Source organism: Magnolia sinica, chromosome 6, assembly GCF_029962835.1.
Source record: "Magnolia sinica isolate HGM2019 chromosome 6, MsV1, whole genome shotgun sequence".
Lineage (NCBI taxonomy): Eukaryota > Viridiplantae > Streptophyta > Magnoliopsida > Magnoliales > Magnoliaceae > Magnolia > Magnolia sinica.
This window is the reverse complement of record NC_080578.1, coordinates 95,588,110-95,593,420: the sequence shown is the minus strand read 5'-3', so window position 1 is coordinate 95,593,420 and position 5,311 is coordinate 95,588,110. Positions and strand designations below refer to the sequence as shown.

The 5,311-nt window shown below is 45.1% G+C and overlaps 1 non-coding gene across 1 annotated transcript; it reads left to right on the top strand.

Moving 5' to 3' along the window:
• The first annotated feature begins 4,654 nt into the window (after positions 1-4,654).
• LOC131250348 (small nucleolar RNA R71) lies at positions 4,655-4,761 on the top strand. The gene has a single exon (XR_009173268.1). It is a non-coding gene; the product is annotated as a small nucleolar RNA R71 (small nucleolar RNA).
• Positions 4,762-5,311: the final 550 nt, after the last annotated feature.

The window sequence follows — 5,311 nt, the reverse complement described above, 5'->3', positions numbered from 1 at the left end:
TGCAAGGTCAGAGTGATGCGGAATCATGGTGATGAGCACATGAATGCAATCAGCCGTACCAAGGCTATGCAGTGCAAGATATGAATGCTATCGGCCATAACACAGCCATGCGATGCGAGATGCAACTCAAGCATGCCAATCCTCATCATGTATCAGTACAGTTCTCATTCTGGATAATCACCGGGGTTCAATACACTCCAAATGGCACTGTCGCTCTCCTAGCCGCACAGTCCAAGTAAGCGTAAGAAACCTCACTATCCGCCTGACCAATAGTCTGCCAACCTATCCGGCACGTCGATAGCGGACCCATTCGCGAGCTGGTCAAACTCAGCCTAGTATTGCCCCCTACCCTCGGGCGAGTAAGGCCACACTCCTTTCCAACCGACCACGACACAGTGGGAGACGCGGCCTCCTGGTATTCGGCCCTCATGCGCTCATATATCCACTCGGTCTCGACGTTGGAGTCATCCTCTGGTACCATCGGGTTTAGGGATTTTCACCCAGGGACATCTATGGCGCCCGTATGCTAGAACCAAACATTTTCGGTATCCAATCCAGCCACCCACGATGTGTCTGTGGAGGCTATGGCCCTGGTGTCGCTAGGGCATACAGAATACAATCACACAATGCAAGTGCATGAGTCACACTACCGTCATGCAATAGTCTGCGTAAACCATGCGCTCATGCGAGGCAACTCCGCCTATCGGGGAGTTAGCGATCTGCCCGAAGGCATATGCTATGATCAATCACTCCTCATACCAGTCATACATATGATGCGTATGATAATAAGTCATGGATCTATACTAAACATGCATATAGGGATGGGCTCTGCGTATCATAGAGATGGGCCTAGACGGCCTGCAGAGTATAAGTATGGACCTATCAGTGGGCCTTAAGGAGTGTGACAATGCGGACATTTAACCAACATTATCCTTACAATGTGGACGTCAAACCAACATTGTTCCCAAGGCATAGCCCGCCATAAAGTACCATTACACAAACCATAGGAAATCACACATTGCAATGGACCAATATACATCTCATTGGGCCTCGACCCATAGTTCTCAGATACATTAAATGGGCCATCTCATATGGGCCTTATATAAATCAAGTGGGCCGCATTAGTGGGCCTTATGTACATTGCAATGGGCCATAACCCATGGGCCTTTAAATACGTTAAATGGGTCGAATCACATGGGCCTTATGTATATACTAAGGTGGGCCTCAATAATGGCCACAAATACACATCCAGGTGGGCCTCAGCAACGGCCACAAGTACACATTAAGTGGGCCTCAACAACGGCCATATGGTTGAACAACTTGGATGCAACACATGCATCATGGTGGGGCCCATAGAGGCCCACCATCATATATATATATATATATTATATAATATATATATATGTAAATATATACAATATTATATATAATATAATATTATATATATACATTTATATATATATATATATATATATATAAATAGGTATGTATGTATATCCACACACACTCACACAAGTGCACACACACCCACATGCATACACACGTGCACACACGTGCACACTCACGTGCAGCAGGGAGGGGGTCCCGCCGTCCAAGAGGACGGTGCGGACGAACACATACATCAAGTAGGCCCCACTGTCCGTCTGGACGGTGGGCATGTAACACATGCATCACTGTGGGTCCCATGTGAGGCCCACCATAGCGTTTCTCTTCCATCCGATCCGTTCACAAGGTCACATGGGCCGGGGTGAAGGGGAACAACAAATTTCAGCTTGATCTGGAACTTCTGTGGACCCAGAAAGGGTTTCAATGGTAGAGTTCAATTCACACTGTTTCTTGTGATGTGGGCCGCCCGAGCGTTGGATTGGCCTGATTTTTAGAGGGGGGTCCACGTCAGATAGTGGCCCACCAAATGGGCGGTGTGGATACAAAATATACATCATGGTGGGGCCCACGGATGGAGCCGTGGGTCCCTGCCTCTTGGCCGCCCGCCCGTGTAAAACGCAGCAGCGTCTGCTGCTGTGTCAGTGGCAGCAGGCGCTGCCCTTATATATATATTTTTTTTTTTGAAAAATTCATGATCTGGGGTTTTTCGAGTGTGGGGCCCACATCAGGTGGATCCGTCCCAACTATCAATTGCTGGGTCTCAAAACAAACCCAACGAGCCCAACATTGGGTATTTTTCGGAGTACAGAGACGGTAGGGTGATTTTTGACGGTAAGGAAGTTGTTTTCGTATGCTCTGGCCCACCAAAAAATTGGATTAGTCCCATCCTTAGGCTCAACGCCTAAAATGATCCCCTGAATGGGATGGACGGCGTGGATTAAGCACAAACATCAAGGTGGGACCTGCATGAGCGGTCCGCCCCAAACCCAAAGAAATCTCCTTTCTTTTTCTTTTTTTTTTTTGGTTCAGGCAACGTCCAGCGTCTCTGGATGTTGGACGATTTGGATAAACACTGCCTCATGGTGGGTCCCACGCGTGAGTGGCCCATGTTCATCAAGGTAGGTCCCACATGATCATGGCCTACCATACATATAAATATTAATAAAATATTATAATATATCATTTACTCTAAGTAGGGGGGGAAATCTCTCCTAAAATGAGGTGGGCCTCCCTATTTGATGGATGGAGTAGATTTAATATATTGGTGGGGCCCACTTCATTCTAAGGAAGAGAGAAAGAGAGGGAAAGAGAGAGAAATAGAGAGAGATACACGGTGAGATAGAGGAGGGACCCTGCCACTATGGGCCCTCCATTTCATACATGCATACATCAAACGGGTCCCACCACATGTGGCCCAAAAAAAATAGGAGAAATGACGGTGGATCACCCACCTTTATGCCTCCTCCTTGCTCCCTTGGCTTCAAATGCACCTTTCCTATGCCTTGGATGGAGGATGATGGGGGATTAATGGTGTGGATGAGAGATGGGAGGGTGTAGATGGATGATGAAAGGTGGACCACACTTGTGGTTTGGGAGAGGAGTGTTGGACGTGAGAGGCTTGGTTGCTTGGAGAGATTTGAGAAAATGAGAGGATAGGAGTGATATGAGGTGATGGAGTGATGGGTGTAATTAATGAAGCATGGGTTTGTTTGAAAAGTGTGTAAAAGAGGGATGGGTGAAGAGAGAGAGAGAGAGTTGACTTTGGAGAAAGAGGGATGGGTTGTTGTACTTGAGATAAGGTTGTATTTAATGGTTGATTGATGGGACTTATCACGAAGAGATTCCCTCGAAATCCGCAATGCGCGGTGTTTCTTCGGAATAAACGCTGATCGGCATCTTCTTGCCTGGGTATCGGTTCGGTGCGCAAGTCACGGCGTTGGAACCGCGACGACGACGCGGTCACTATGATACAACTTTCGGATCAAGCCGACGTCGGTGCGCGAGACCTGGCTTAGGATCGTGCGCAAATACCGAATACGGTGCGAAGGTTGCCGAAATTTGACCGGAAGGACCGCGGAGGCTAACGGAACAGTACGGACTAGGACACGGGTCTTACAACAAGTCCTTGAGATATTTAGCATATGATGAAATTTGTCTAATAACATCAAGTAGATGAATATTGACAGTAACCTTTTGGAGCACATCCAACACCTCTTGATATTCCATGGGGACAGTTGGATTCCGAAGTCTAGATGGGAACGGAACTGGAGGCTCATATGACTTAGTCTCTTTATCCTTTTGTTGTTGCGGCTCTTGAACCATAGCCGGTTCATCATTTTCTTAAGATAGTGGCTCATCCTTCGGTATTTCTACCGGTTGCATTATCTTGTTATCGACCTCTTTTCCACTTCTCAAGGTAATGATGGCCTTAGCTTGTTCATGATGTAGCTCACTTGGATTTGAGTCTCCAATGAAATGTGTGTTTCTAGGGTTTGGCACAGGTTGAGAAGGAAGGGTGCCTTTTTCCCTAGCATTTAGTTGAGTCTCAATCCTAGCCACAGCTGTCTTTAATTCCTGATTTGATTGGATTAGAGACTGATTCATTTGAGCTTGAGAGTTCATGAATGTGGTCAATGCATCCTCCACAGATGATCGCTTTGGCGGGGGCACATATGGTGCATTGTTAGGTGCCCCAAAGAAGTTATTTTATAGAGGCATTTGAGGTGCATTAGGCGTATTAATTTGTGGTACATTCCTCCAACTAAGATTAGGATGGTTACGCCAATTTGGATTGTACGTGTTTCCCATTGGTTGCATAACTGACCTTTGGTAATTATTTATAGCATTTGCTTGATCATGCTCATGCGTGATATTTTGTACAACTGAGATTATTGGACAATCCTTTGTGTCATGGTCTGTACCACCACAAATGCTATAAAAATTACCTAAGGAAGTGTTTGCTTTAACCATATCAACCTTCCTAATTTTCAAGGCCTCGACCTTTCTAGCCAATGCAGCGAATTTTGCATTAAGGTCGTATTCCTCTCCTAGGACATACATTCCCGCTTTCTCTCTAGGAATGGGTCTAGTTTGGTTTGATTTAACAGAGACATCCCATGTCTGAGTATTCTCTGCTAACATATCTAGAAAATCCCAAGCCCCATTATGATCTTTGTCAAGAAAGGTTCCACCACACATCATCTCTATGAACTGACGGGTATCCATGGTGAGCCCCTTTTGGAAAGCATCAATCATGTGCCATGGTTCATAACCATGATGTGGACAAGTAATTAGAATGTCTTTGAAGCGCTCCCAAGCTTGAAAAAATAGTTCATTCCCCTTTTGGGAGAATGACATGATTTCTTATTTTAGTGCATTTATTTTGTGCTCGGGAAAGAACTTTTTCAAAAACTCTCTACTTAAGGCTTGCCATGAAGTGATGGTATTAGGTCTTAGAGAATTGAGCCATACTTTGGCCCGATCCTTTAGAGAAAATGAGAATAACCTAAGCTTAAGTACATCCCTATTGCCATTGTTTACTTGTAACGTTGCAATTACTTCCTCAAAGTCCTTGAGGTGCAAGTAGGGGCTTTCAGAATTTAAGCCATGAAATTTATGAATTAATTGAATCACACCTGGTTTAAAATCAATGTTCCCCATGTGAGCAGGGAACACTATGCAAGATGGTAAAGTTGATCTCTCAGGGTGTAAATGTTCACGTAAAGTCCGTGGTTGGTTTAACACATTCCTATGAACTTCATTTTCATCCTCAAGAGGATGATTATTTTAATTTATAGTTGGATCTGACAGATTTGGATTTGGATTATCAACTGGGTCTGTCATGGAATCTAAGTGATGTTGAGTGCCTCTTCTAAGTGAATAATAAAGGCCTGGAACTAGTCCCCCTTCAGAGGAGAGTCGATTG